Genomic DNA, 13,787 nt, shown 5'->3' with positions numbered 1-13,787 from the left:
GAACTCTGGAAGAGGTTTTCATCCAGGATATCTCTGTACTTTGCTGCATTCATCTTTCCTTTAATTGCCAGCAGTCGTCCTGTCCCAGCAGGGCTGCAGTGATAGTTGACTTTTTGGAACTTTCTCTCATCTCCATATTACATCTTCTTTACCTCTCTCACTAAGGCTATTTTTCCTACAATTGCTTAGTTTAGCTTGGCAGAAAGGTTGAAGTAGAGTTGTGGTCATCCCAAACTTCTTCTATTTAAGGATTATGGAACCCAATGTGCTCCTAGGAACCTTAGGTGCTGCAGAAATTCTTTTTTAACCTTGGCCACATATGTGCCTTGCCCCAATCTGTCTCTGAGCTCCTTAGGCAGTTCCTTAGACCTCATGATTATCATGTGCTCTGACATGCACTGTGAGCTGTGATGTCTTATATAGACAGGTGTCCGCCTTTCCTAATCAAGTTCAACACATTTAATTAAGCACAGCTAGACCAATGAAGGAGTACATCATCTTAATGAGGGTCAAAAGGAAATGAACAGCATGTGAGTTAAATATGTTCATTACAGCAAAGGGTCTGAATACCATGTGATATTTTTTTTCTGGTTTGTACTGTCAGGATGGAGTACAGAGTGTACATTAATGAGACAAAAAGAACTTGGTTGTTATGAAACAAAGAGTGAAGAATTTAAAGGGGTCTGAATACTTTCTGTACCCACTGTTTATTGATGGTATATGCTCTATATTACTCTTAAAGTCTTAAAAACTAAATTCCTGCAGTCACCACTAGTGGGAGCTCAGTATATCATATTTAATGCAACTGCCATACTCAATGTAGGCTGTACCAATCTCTTTGTGCAGATCTCCCTCTAGTGGTGGCTACAGAAAATTGCTGCATATCCAAGTCAGTAAGCAGCTGTAGCTGAGTGGCCAGCTCTATGGTCTATTTCCAAGGTAAGAACACTACTAGCATGAACCAATTTCAGATACACAGGAACTTGAACATTTGGGAGCCCTCTTAAAACCTAATAAACTCTAAACCAATGGAAGGGGGTCCCAGACCAGGAGAAGATGAAGGCACTGCATCCAGGTATCCCTGAAACTGCTCTGTCTCTGCTCCCCAGAATAGCTCCTGTCCTAACAAGGACAGTCCCAGGAGACCTATAGAATCTAAAGGTCCCTAGGATTGCTGTAGAATGCCTTCCCAACGCGTTTACAGATCCGCCATCCAGGAGGATCTTTCATCAGGGGAAATAAGACAAGGTGCATCAATAATGTCAGCTTGGTCATGCCATGGACAGCGGTCCTACAAAGAACACAGTGGTGTATCTAAGTGGCAGCATTAGGGATACCTGGATGCAGTGCCTTCATCTTCTCCTGGTCTTGGACCCCCTTATGTTGACAGTAGCCGCTCCATATTCCTGCTCTATTTCCATGGCTCCTGACTCCTCATCATGGGTGAGATCTTTCTGGCTTTTTATCTTTTGATATGAGATCTCTTCTCGTGTACTGATGTAACATTGTCTGTTTTATTACTGCTTTCCATTTCTTCTGGTGTTATGAGATGGAGTGTGGCTCTGGTCTGAAGAAATTTATGACCTTTTATGGAATATATTAAAAGTTATGTTTTAATAAGCTTTAGTTCACCTTTCCTATACACGAATTCAGAAACTACAAACAGAAGTCGAAACCTTATGAGCATTGGGAATGTTTGAACCAATAGATTTTGACATGGTAAAAAGATTGAAGCAGATATTGACTTCCCAAGGACTTTTGGGACTTCTTGTAACAGCAGTCAGTTTTTTCCTAGTTATTGGCCTAATTGCTACTTGATAATCTGACGCCTGCCTTGTCCTATTCCCACATGGACTTTTAATACATTGATATTACTTGCACATTTGACATTGGTGAACATAACAAATTGTTATTAAGCAGTGTGTTTTATTGCTTTCTTACTGTAGGTCGCTTCCACGCACGTTTTATGTCTGACTCACGGTAAAGTCAAGAGAGTGAAATTAATATTTGCTAATTTGTGAAAATGTGACACAGTTAAAGTTAGCAGCAGACATTCTAATTAATTAGTGTACATTTACATCTTATAAAGTGCTTGGAGGTGGCATGTTGCAGCAGTAGGAACCTTGTTCCCCTCTTAGACAATTTTCAATTCATTAATCATAGCAGTAGGGTGTCATATCTTCCTTACCGTAAATGGTTTGAACAGCAGTTCTCAAAGAAAAATAATATTATTTCTTATAGAATTCTTGTTTTTCCAAAACCAAGATGTATGTTACCATACGACCTCCATCTATTACAAGAATGGGTGTCTCCTTCACTTATTCAGGTAAGGTTACTGCTGCATTGTGATAGAGATTGAATGAAAAATTTCTGTATATCAGTAAGGTCTCCCAGAAATGTAAATGGAATTGATATGCCGCCGTACCATTTGCAGCCAAATATTGGTCCCCATTGACGTCTATGGTGCCTGGTCACGGTGCAGCCAGAACACATTGGGGCACATTTACTGAGGGCTTTGCGCTATTTTTCTGTCAGACTTTGCACGTTCTTTCTAGTGTAAACTGCTTGCACAGGTATTTAAGAAGTGTCCGCGCCACTATTGTTTTGTGACGCAGTTGCACTGTGGGGCCAGTGCAGGGACGCGCCAGATTCATGATTTCTGTCTCACGTTCTTAATGAATCTGTCACACCGAGCTTTATACATAAGCAGAGCACTCTTAGTGCAGTTTCCTACATTCTTAGTAAATGTGCCCCATTGTCTCACCGCATTGTGACTGTGCACAGCGAAATATAGGACATGTCCTATATTTCGCTGTGTTACAACGCCAGCCCTACGCTGCTCTATGGAGATGCGAGGTGTGACCACCGCTCATCCCTCCTCCTCTCCAGAGCGCTGACGTGTGACATGGGCGCCGCCATCTTGTATGGAGGATCAGCGCCCCCTGTGATGTCAGCAAATGGCGCTGTTCAGTTGTTATCATCAAGCAATCTATCAATATTAAAAAAGAAAGAAAAGCAGATGTGAGCACATCTGCTTTTCTTTTTTTCTTTCTTTTTTAATATTAATTTATTTCAGATGTTGTATAATATCTTTATTCTTTTAACCCATTTTTTCGTAATTTGATCATCAGGCAATCTATATTACAGCCAAACTGTAACATATAGAAGCAGTACATAGATAATATACAGCAATATAATTGAATTTAAGTATATTTTATAAGTGATCAGCCACCCCTTAGATTGTAGCACAATACAAGGCCTGAAATAACAGTAAAAAAAAAGTTTAAAAAAATATTAAAATATTTAAAAAAAATGTTTAACATCAAATCACCCCCATTTCCCAAGAACAGATATAAAAATAAACAAGTAAAATGATAAAAATTTTAGGAATCCCCATGTCCCAAAATGTCCAATTTATGAAAATATAGAAACGATTATTTCCGGCAGTGAACCCTGTAGCGGAAAATAACACCCTAATTGTCTGGTTCACCATTTTTTCACCATTTTGCAACACATAAAAAATGAAATATAAAGGTTAAATAAAAATCAAAAGGTCCCCAAAATGGTATCAGTAAAAACAAAAGCTTTCACCACAAACACTTACACTGTACAGAGCTCTGTACACTGAAAATGTTATGACTATGGAAAGAATAAGGTTTTTTTTGTACAAAAGATGAAAAAAAAATTTTGTATTAAAACATAAGAAACCTACATTTTGTATTGAACTAATAAATAAAGGGGAGGTGGCTGCACAGGAAAAGATGTAAATAAATAAGCCCTTAGGAAAATGGAACACTTTTTTAATTGCAATCCGACCACATTTTATTTTTTTTCCAGCTTTTCTATAAACTGAAAAAAATATAAAATTGTGCCACTAGAAAGTACAGTTCATCCCACAGATAACAAGCCCTTATATGTCATATGTAGAGATAAGCGAGCATTAAAATGCTCGGGTACTCGTTACTCGAGCCGAACATTTCCTGATGCTCGAGTGCTCGTTTCGAGTAACGAGCCCCATTGAAATCAATGGGAGACCCGAGCATTTTTTAGTAAAATTAAAAACTGAACGAGCACAGTGAAAGAACAAAGTGCAGAACAGATTGCAGATGTTCGCGAACATCTGCGATCTGTTCCGGAGACACGCGTGCAGAACGATGTTCTCTGCAATAGTATTTGAAGAACAATATGTGTGAAGAACAACTTGCAGATGTTTGGAAACATCTGCAAGTTGTTCTTCACACATATTGTTCTTCAAATACTATTGCGGAGAACACCGTTCTGCAAGCGTGTCTCCGGGACATCTGCGATCTGCTCCGGAGACACGGTGTTCTCCGCAATAGTATTCGAAGAACAATATGTGTAGAGAACAACTTGCAGATGTTGTCAAACATCTGCAAGTTGTTCTTCACACATATTGTTCTTCAAATACTATTGCACCGTGCAAGCGTGTCTCCGGAACATCTGCGATCTGCTCCGGAGACACGCGTGCAGAACGGTGTTCTCCGCAATAGTATTTGAAGAACAATATGTGTGAAGAACAACTTGCAGATGTTTGACAACATCTGCAAGTTGTTCTCTACACATATTGTTCTTCGAATACTATTGCGGAGAACACCGTTCTGCACGCGTGTCTCTGGAGCAGATCGCAGATGTTCGCGAACATCTGCAATCTATTCTGCACAGTGTTCTTTCACTGTGTTCTTCAATTAAATGATTAAATTAAATGATTAAATTGTATTTTTTTACTGTTCTTTACTTTTTTTTTTTTAAATTAAATGCTCGTTATCGAGCAGGGCAAATACTCGCCCGAGCAACGAGCCGGTCCGAGTATGCTAATACTCGACCGAGCATTAAGCTCGGACGAGTATACTCGCTCATCACTAGTCATATGTAAACTGAAAAATCAAAAACGAAAAAGGAGAGTAAGAAACTGAAATGCTAAAAGGCAAAAGGACCTCGTAAGGAAAGGGTTAACACCAGTTCTTTTTTCACCTAAAGTAAATTGACCGGATACACAATTGATCAGCACCAGGCATCTTTCATATTCATATTTCATATGTCAGATGTCAAACGTAACCTGGAAACCTTCTTATTTAAAAATGCCTACAACAGTTTTGGTCCCTCATCATGTGTCTCCATCTACCCTCCATTATAGATTGTGAGCCCTTACAGGTAAGGTCCCCCCTTCCACTTGTATCAGTCTAATGTAGTTTTGTGCCTTTTGTACTTTCATTTTTTCTTGTCTTATTGTATGTGAACCACTTACTGAATTTACAGCACCTTGGAATTAATGGTGCTCAAGAAATAAATACATAATAATAGTTATACTTTAGTTCTGATCTCTGCTGTAATCCACGTATTCTCATATAATATTAACCTTTTATTTGGAACAACATGAAAAGCTTTCTAAAAATAAAGATATATGACCTCCAACAAATACATTTACTACAGTGCTGTCATTTGTCTTTGAAGGGGTTGTCCCAAAAGTGCCACTCAATATACTGCAGAACATTTTTATACTTTGCAATGGAGTTTGGGAAAGACAATAAACAAGAGAAGTGCCGGGAACCAGCAAGTCACCCAGCGGGATGTCGGCACTGCCGACAGGAACGGCCATGGGCACACCGGTCGCATGTACCTTCGCCAATATTTTTTTGGCCATGTTCGAAAGTAGGTATATTCTTAATACGGCCAATCCATTCATCAAACATATACATACTTATTTAAGGTACGTGGACGATGTGTTCATGGCCTGGTCCGGGTCTGAGCATGAATTCAATAAGTTTGTAGACTACCTTAATGAGGGGAACAAAATGAATATGCGTTTTACTAGTGTTTTCGGCGACACACATCTGGAATTTTTAGATGTTCAAGTGAACGCACTACATGATCACATCCAAGTGAGTGGGTTTCGTAAGTCCACAGCTACCAACGCATTATTACACTACGATAGTGCCCATCCAGATCACGTCAAGAGAGCCATCCCTTATGGTCAGTTCGTCCGCTTGAGACGCATCAACGATACAGACGAATCCTTTCTAAAACAAGCGGTGGAACTGAGGGATAGACTAAGAACCAGAGGGTACCCCGACGACATTATTGGACAGGCTTTTGAAAGGGCATCGAAGCTAGAGAGGAGGCAGCTGATACACGGGGGTCAGAATAATAATGATAAAAAACACGAGAGGGATAGATTTACATTCACCTTCGATTTCGGACCCAATGAGAACAATATCCGCAAGGCCATCCAGAAAAACTGGAATATACTAGAAAGGGACCCGGAGCTTAAAACACTCACGGCCAATAGACCTATGGTAGCGTTTAGACGTAATCCCTCTCTTAAGAACCTTCTGGTTAGAAGTAGATTTGGAGATGATAAAACCACATGGCTAGACAAAGCGAGTCCACAAGGTAATTTTCCATGTCACCATTGTAATTTTTGTAAATTTCATTTAAGGGACAAGACTCTCCAGATAGGAGGAGTCACAACTACTGTGAAGCATTTCATTAGTTGCAAAACTGATTACGTAGTCTATGTTGTTTTTTGCCCATGTAGACGATTCTACATAGGAAAAACCATTAGACCTCTCTACATTAGGTTTAGGGAGCACCATCGTTCCGTTATTACAGGAAAAGGTTCCCCTAGATTGATACAACATGTGCATACAATGCATGCAGGTAACCCTGATGCATTGACCTTTGCGGGAATAGAAAGAGTAACAGTGAATACCAACGGAGGAGATAGACATAGAGAGCTCCTCCGGTGCGAGGCTAGATGGATCCTTAAGACAGAAGCGGAAGGTCCAGTAGGACTAAATGATAAAAACGACATGGCAGTTTTCTTATAGATGTACTAGATGCTAGAAGAGAGATATAGAGTAAGTTGATTTGCCCTCTGCAACTTTTCGATATACCACACTGCATGGAATATTGTTTTTATTATGTGATGTTATTAGGATTATGTGTAACTTGCCATTTCTTGTTTCACTTTTCCTCGTTTCTTGTATAACACTGCGGCTTGAGGGATTGTGCTCGACGGCGACGTCCGTAACTTGACTGGTCAGCTGACGGTCCTGTGCGGGCGCCGCCCACACCTTTGCACACACACATACACACCCCCTTGTTTCCCGATCACATGATTCCTTCGATCACATGATCTTTCTATGAGTGACGTCAGAGGGAGGACGGTTATAACCCCGACTCCACCGGCGTCCCTCATACGGCTAGACGAAGCGCAGGAGTGCGCGAAACGGCCCGTCGCTGAAGCCTTTCTTGTGCTGCACCTCCCCGTCTTATGCAGTAGCTGAATAAAGAAGATTTCTGGGTGAGTGCCGCTCTCTTTTGTCTTTATTTGATTGCATCCATCGAGTTTGGGAAAGAGTCGACAGAGACAACAGAGACTTATCGCTCTGATCAGGAGAACAGGAAACCAAAATTCCACCTGAATCCGCCAGTGGGCCTGCACAACTGGCAGTCCAATTGATCCTTTGGTGCTGCCGGGATGATGAGTGTCAGGGATGTAAGTAGGAGAGGCTGGGCCCCATTGAAAAGTCCTCTTTCCCCCTCGCCAGGCAGTCTTCTTATCCCAGGGGGGTTAAAGGAACATATCTGTCCCAGTATCTGCAGACCACATGGGGAAGTAGACGGAAAGAAGCTAGAGATGAGAAATTCCAATTCCTGCTGTCTCCTCCCCTGACATTTATTATTACGTTATATATAATATTCAACAAGGAAGAAGGGCTAGTGTGCATAGGCATAGAGTACATATAATTTTTATTCATTGAAAATTTTTTTTAACAAATACCATGCATCAAAAAATATGTTTAAAAACAATTAAAAGGTGTGAGAACACACATAAGGAAACAACAAGTGGACCAAGACAGTGTAAGTTGATCCACATTCAGCCACAAATGTTTGAAAGGTACACAATTCCCACAAATCAAAATAAACAATGCATGAATGTCCTGGATGAAAAAAGGACTCCTGCAGTAGTCACAGAGTCAAAAGAAGTGGGAAGAGACAGTCACAGTATTACTGGTGGCTGGAGGCCAATGTGATGTACAATGTGCAGCATAATATGTATATGACGCTGTGTATTTGCCATTTTTTTGTGTGTCAGGTTGGATGCTTAGGCCCCATGAGACTGCGGACCCCATAGCAGACACTCAAACCCACAGTAGAGAATTGAATGCCAATCGTGACTGTGTACTACTGTATATACTCGAGTAAAAGCCAACCCGAGTATATGCCGAAACCCCTAATTTCAACACAAAAAACTGGGGAAAACTTTTGACTCGAGTATAAGCCGAGGGTGGGAAATGCATTGGTTACAGCCTCCCAGTATATAGTCTGCCAGCCCCTGTAGCATACAGCCTACCCAGCCCCTGTAGTAGGAAAAAAAATAACACTGTACTCATCTTTCCGACGTCCTCCATAGGTCCTCTTCTGTCTCAGACTGTCTCAGACAGAAGAGGACCTACAGTTGATGTCAGAAAGGTGAGTTTTGACTTTATTTTTTAGTTGACTCGAGTATAAGCCGAATTAGGGTTTTTGAGCACAAATTTTGTGTTGAAAAACTAGGCTTATACTCGAGTATATAAGGTATATGTTTCAGGGACACTTGCTCTTCGAGGCCCAGCAGTTGAACCTCGGTGCTCTTACACTTATTCCCTATCCTGTGGATGGAGGATTATTATTAATTAAATTAATTAAAACACTCACGGCCAATAGACCTATGGTAGCGTTTAGACGTAATCCCTCTCTTAAGAACCTTCTGGTTAGAAGTAGATTTGGAGATGATAAAACCACATGGCTAGACAAAGCGAGTCCACAAGGTAATTTTCCATGTCACCATTGTAATTTTTGTAAATTTCAATTAAGGGACAAGACTCTCCAGATAGGAGGAGTCACAACTACTGTGAAGCATTTCATTAGTTGCAAAACTGATTACATAGTCTATGTTGTTTTTTGCCCATGTAGACGATTCTACATAGGAAAAACCATTAGACCTCTCTACATTAGGTTTAGGGAGCACCATCGTTCCGTTATTACAGGAAAAGGTTCCCCTAGATTGATACAACATGTGCATACAATGCATGCAGGTAACCCTGATGCATTGACCTTTGCGGGAATAGAAAGAGTAACAGTGAATACCAACGGAGGAGATAGACATAGAGAGCTCCTCCGGTGCAATTTTGTGTTGAAAAACTAGGCTTATACTCGAGTATATAAGGTATATGTTTCAGGGACACTTGCTCTTCGAGGCCCAGCAGTTGAACCTCGGTGCTCTTACACTTATTCCCTATCCTGTGGATGGAGGATTATTATTAATTGTGCTTGGTTACACAAAATTCTAAAGTGATCTGCAAAATTGTAATCCTGTTGGATAAGATTGGTGTTTAGTGCGAAAACCGAAATATTTCAAGATTATTTTATATAGAATCACCAACTAATAAAATTTTTATAATAAAATAATACAAGAATTTCCATTAAATTACTATTTTACATGTTTTGGTACACATGAGACTTTCTGTCTTTGCATAGTAAAAAATGACAATAGCTTTTTACTTTATGTTTTAATAAATGAAAGGTAAAAATTACACCGTAGCATGAGACATGCATATTTTGCAATTCATTTCGATTAAATTATATAAATTTAGTGATTCTGGAAATTAAATGAGACGGTTATTTACTTTAAAGCTTGAATTTGCAAGATTGCTTCAGTGTGTAATTTACCCTGGTGGATAATAGCTCATTATTGATCAGCTGTTATAGCTCATGGTCTAGCACTTAGGCAAGGAGACTGCTGCAGGCTGAAGAAGCAAAAATAACCAACCTTTTTTATATATGAAAGGATGAGAACAACATTGTAAAATAAAGAAGATGCAAAAATATCCAAAAAACGAAAATTCAAAGGGAAAATGTTTCTTTGGGTGTCCCTATACACACAAAACTACAGAAGTAAAAAAGTCAAGCAAAAATATGTCTAACAATAAGTGTGCAAGAGAAAAGATTATCTGTATATTTATCATTTTAGCAGGGTTGGGACCAAGGGTAGGCAAGAGTAGGCAATCGTCTAGGGTGGCACCTATGTTTTCTACCCTTGGGGGCTCCGTTCCAGCCCTAAATAGCAATCAGTGGTATGTGTGTATTTAAGATGCACATACCACTGATTGCACCCTCTATGTGACCCATTGTTGCTTAGGTGACAACGCTGCTTGGAAGTGAAAAATGTGGGAGCAAGGAAGCTGCTGCATATATAATAGGTGCATGTGCTGGGCTACCTATATCCAGGGGCATGTTCTGGGCTACCTATATACTGGGTGTATGTGCTGGCCTGTGATGCTAAAATACTGGGGGCATGCGCTGGACTACCTAAATATTGGGGGCCTGTGCTTGGCTTCCTTCAATAGAAGGGAGGGAAGAATTCCAGGGTGTGGACCGGGCCTCTCTAAGCAGACACATTTTGCTTTAGCTAGTTTTGTGAGGTAACAATATGGTTAGATTATTGGAGTACGGGTATATACACTTTCATGTGGCTTCTTATATTGTACTAACACACTGACACAAAGAAGGAGAGATGAGACTGATGAGAGATGCATGAGATACATAAGATTATGCACACAGCACTGCTACATCTGTGTTCTCACAGATATGTGCCTGCATCCCCCTTCCCGCGGATCAGTTATCTCCTTGTAGTTTGTAGCTTGTCTCTTCTCACAATCTCCTTCCAGGAAGTGAATCAGTGTCTGTGAGCTCTGTGCTAAGACTACAGGGGGCATAGGTACAGGAACAAGACACAGAAATCTCATCTGCACGATCTCACACAAAAATTCAAGATGGCGTCCGAATCCAAGTCTGAAGTTACTGGGTCGGATTTAGGGGCAACTGAAATTGTGTACAGCAGGACTGATAGAGACAGGTTGGACTTATATCTGTGAAATGCTGTATTTTTGTAAATAACAGTGAATTAGAGAATTAGTCATTTTGTTATGCTAAGTACATATAAGAAACTTGTCTTCGTGGGAATATTCCTTTAAGTTGGGTGACTGTCTGAATATGGAAATCCTGTTTCTGCAATATATTAGTATACAATTTTGTTGCTTTGATTATAATACATGTTGTGTTTTGTCCATAAACATAATGTTACCTTCATTGTGAAGTTTCTGTAGATGAAATAGTAAGCTTGGTGCTACTGGATAGTCTGGATCTGAGTAATAGATGTTTTATTGACTACAGGGTGGTTAATGGGAATACAATGCAGAATAAAACGCTCAGAATTTAGAACCCTTTTAATGGGCTGAGTCAACTGTACGAAATCTACAGACCTGATTATAATGCATTTAACTATTGTGAAGTAGTTTTCTACCTTACACTGTAAGTTTTAATTAAGTGGCTGCACGTTGCATTACCAATATACAGTAAATCCTCAAACAACATCAATCTGCACACAGACTTTATTAAAATCCCTACAGTAGTAGACGAGGCAAAGCAACAACATTATTATTCAGTTTATAAACTACGTTACCTGCATTTACTGTATGAACGAGAAATACATAAAAACTATAAAAATCCTGATTGATCTCCTAATGATTGTTAACGCTGTTTGTTTTTGTGCAGTAAGAAATAGTTCCAAATAAGAGCATAAAATAGTAATTATGATAAAATTACCACTATTTAAGCTACATTCAGTCTTTCATTTTTTAAAGCCACCGCCCATTTACATTTTGCATTCACACTGGGGGTCATTTAAGGGCCCGATTTGCGTTTTCCCGACGTGTTACCCGAATATTTCTGATTTGCGCCGATTTCCCTGAATTGCCCCGGGATTTTGGCGCACGCATGCGCTGGCGCTGGCATGCACGTGACGGAAATCGGGGGCGTGGCCGAACGAAAACCCGACAGATTCGGAAAAACCGCCGCATTTAAAAAAAAAAAGTGTTGCGGGACTCACGCTTACCTTCACTCGGTCCGGCTTGGTGAAGATCAGTGCATTCCGGGGAACTTCAGCAGAGCAGCGCCACCTGGTGGACGTCGGAAGAACTACCTTAGTGAATCCCGGCCGGACCCGAATCCACCGCAGAGAACGCGCTGCTGGATCGCAAATGGACCGGGTAAGTAAATCTGCCCCACTGTGTCTTCTAAAAGCCACAACTTTTTTATTTTCCCATTTATTGCATGTGGACTTGTTTTCGGTCAAATTGTATTTCCTAGTGGGAGCTTTTTTTGTACACTGTACTGGGAAGCTGGAAAAAAATTCCAAATGCAATGAAATTGACAGCAAAAATGATATTTTCCCATTTTCTTATGGGATTTGTTGTTATGGCTTTAAATGACTTATCTTTATTCTTTGAGTAAAAACAATCATGTACAGGCAGTCCCCGGGTTACATACAAGATAGGTTCCATAGGTTTGTTCTTAAGTTGAATTTGTATGTAAATCGAAACTGTATATTTTATGATTGTAGTTCCAGACCAAAAAAATTTTTTTCCCCAGTGACAATTGTAGTTTCAAATTTTTTTGCTGTAATGGTAAGAAGGACTATCAATAAAGCTTCATTACAGACACCTTACAGCTGATCATTGCAGCCTGGGACTATAGTAGTAGCATCTGTGGGTCATCTGTAAGTCCGGTGTTCTGAAGTAGGGGACCGCCTATACAGTTTTGTTATGTTTCAATATCTTTAAAACAAGTCTTTTAGAAAAAAGTGTCATTAGAAATTGCATGACTGAATTTTTTAAATTTAAATTTGAATGGTGTAACAGCAGTGACGCTGACATTTTGATGCCTTTGGGGTTATGGTAGGATGATTATTTCTCAATTTTGATAAATCACACATTTTGGGACAAGAGAAAATCTAATTTGTTTGTTTGTTTATTTGTGCATTCTGGGCTGATCTTATTTTATTTATTTTGTTTTTCAACTTTTATTAGTATTATTAGTATTTTTTTATTAGTATTTATTTTAAAACCTTATTTACAATTATTTTAGTCCCTGTACAGAGTCTAATCCCTTTAACAATATACTACAATACTTGCTACAATGTATTGCAGCATATTGCAAAATTGTTCATTCCCTATTATACCCAAATACCTGCATTCCAGGTGATGTTGAGTGAAGATGCCAACAGCCACCAACACTGTAATTTACTTCACACAGTGAGGTTTGACTATGGCACCATGGCACCAGCCGTGAGACAAATTGGGGCACATTTACTAAGGGTCCGCAGCCACGAATCCGTCGGGTTTTTCCCGAATATTTCCGCTTTGCACTGTATTTCACGGGATTGTGGCGCACGCGATCGATTTTTGGCGCAATCGCGCTGACTTTCGCGCGACAGAAATCGGGGGACTTGGCCACCGGACAACCCGAAGGATTCGGAAAAACCGCAGAATTTAAAAAGCCATTTGTGTCGCAAGATCAAGCACTCACATGCACCAGAAAAAAGCAGGTGAACTCCGGCGGAGCAGCGACACCTGGTAAATATCGGCGCACGGACCTTAGTGAATCCCGGCAGAACCCGAATCAGCATCGGAGAACCCGCCGCTGGATCGCGACTGGACCGGGTAAGTAAATGTGCCCCATTGAGTCTCTTGCTTCAGGCTGCACCACCTGCAGCAAAATGGGGGGTAACTACAGGGATGCAGTCATCTACTACTAAGCAGGGTCAGACCTTTAGGCAAAATAACCTCCCATATTATTATTATTAATTTATGGGGCAGAGGGGGCGCCTTTCTTTAGCTCGCCTCCCATAGCAGATAGTTTAGTCTCACATCTGTATGCAACAT

At 40.2% G+C, this 13,787-nt stretch overlaps 1 long non-coding RNA gene across 1 annotated transcript in view; it reads left to right on the top strand.

Annotated features, from left to right (window-relative positions):
* LOC140120466 (uncharacterized) overlaps positions 1–13,787 on the top strand; it is a 93,465-nt gene that overhangs the window by 62,738 nt on the left and 16,940 nt on the right. Inside the window, exon 4 of the long non-coding RNA XR_011853811.1 lies at positions 2,242–2,326. This is a non-coding gene — a long non-coding RNA (uncharacterized lncRNA). The remainder of the gene's footprint in view (positions 1–2,241; positions 2,327–13,787) is intronic.

This window comes from Engystomops pustulosus, chromosome 3 (assembly GCF_040894005.1).
Source record: "Engystomops pustulosus chromosome 3, aEngPut4.maternal, whole genome shotgun sequence".
NCBI classification, from domain to species: domain Eukaryota; kingdom Metazoa; phylum Chordata; class Amphibia; order Anura; family Leptodactylidae; genus Engystomops; species Engystomops pustulosus.
This window is presented reverse-complemented; position numbering and strand designations above follow the sequence as displayed.